Genomic DNA, 754 nt, shown 5'->3' on the forward strand with positions numbered 1-754 from the left:
AGCTCAGATGTTAGCGACGGGACGCTGGGACTGGTCATTGCTTGCAAACAGGGTCTGGCTTAACTGCCACAACCTAGAAAACGTTGTGGGGTTTTTTTTTCCTCTCCCTAAACATTTTTTTTTCATTTTTTTTTCTAGAAAATACTTTGATTTTAGCTTCGTAACTGATATGCTGGGGAAACTGAAGGAGCCTTTCAGAAAAAAAGGCTATTTTGAGCCCTGGCATCAACATGGGAAACAAACAGCTGTACAGAAGTGTAAAATGGTTGTTATTTTAATGAAGAGGTTTCCTTGTATGAGCCGTGTGGGAACCTCCAAGACACTAAAGCCTGGAAGATGTTAGACGAGTGCTTAAACCCACAGCCCGGAACTCCACAAGAGTTAGCCAGCATCTCCCTTCAGCCACTCAAAGGCACATCTGGTAAAAATGGTTCCAGTACTGGTAAAGGATGGGAGATCGAAAGTTTCGTCTGCTGCCTTGAATAGAAAAGATTTTATCATTTACGTAATAGGTGAATTTATCTGCTCCCTGCAAGTGAGCAAGAATTAATGTGAATCTCTACAAGAAGGGACCAGAGCAAAACCAGAGTCGAGGTGCCAGCTTCGGATGCGGCGATCGGAGCCAACAGTTTTTACAGTGCTGCTGGCCACCGAGGGGACCCGAGGCTAGCAGTGGAAACTGAGGACTAGTCATCTCAAAGAATTTAGGTCTGACTGTCCTAGCTGAAGCTGCGGTTCAATCTAGTTCATGTGT

This window comes from Egretta garzetta, unplaced genomic scaffold (genome assembly GCF_000687185.1).
Source record: "Egretta garzetta isolate BGI_Z169 unplaced genomic scaffold, ASM68718v1 scaffold775, whole genome shotgun sequence".
NCBI classification, from domain to species: Eukaryota; Metazoa; Chordata; class Aves; order Pelecaniformes; family Ardeidae; genus Egretta; species Egretta garzetta.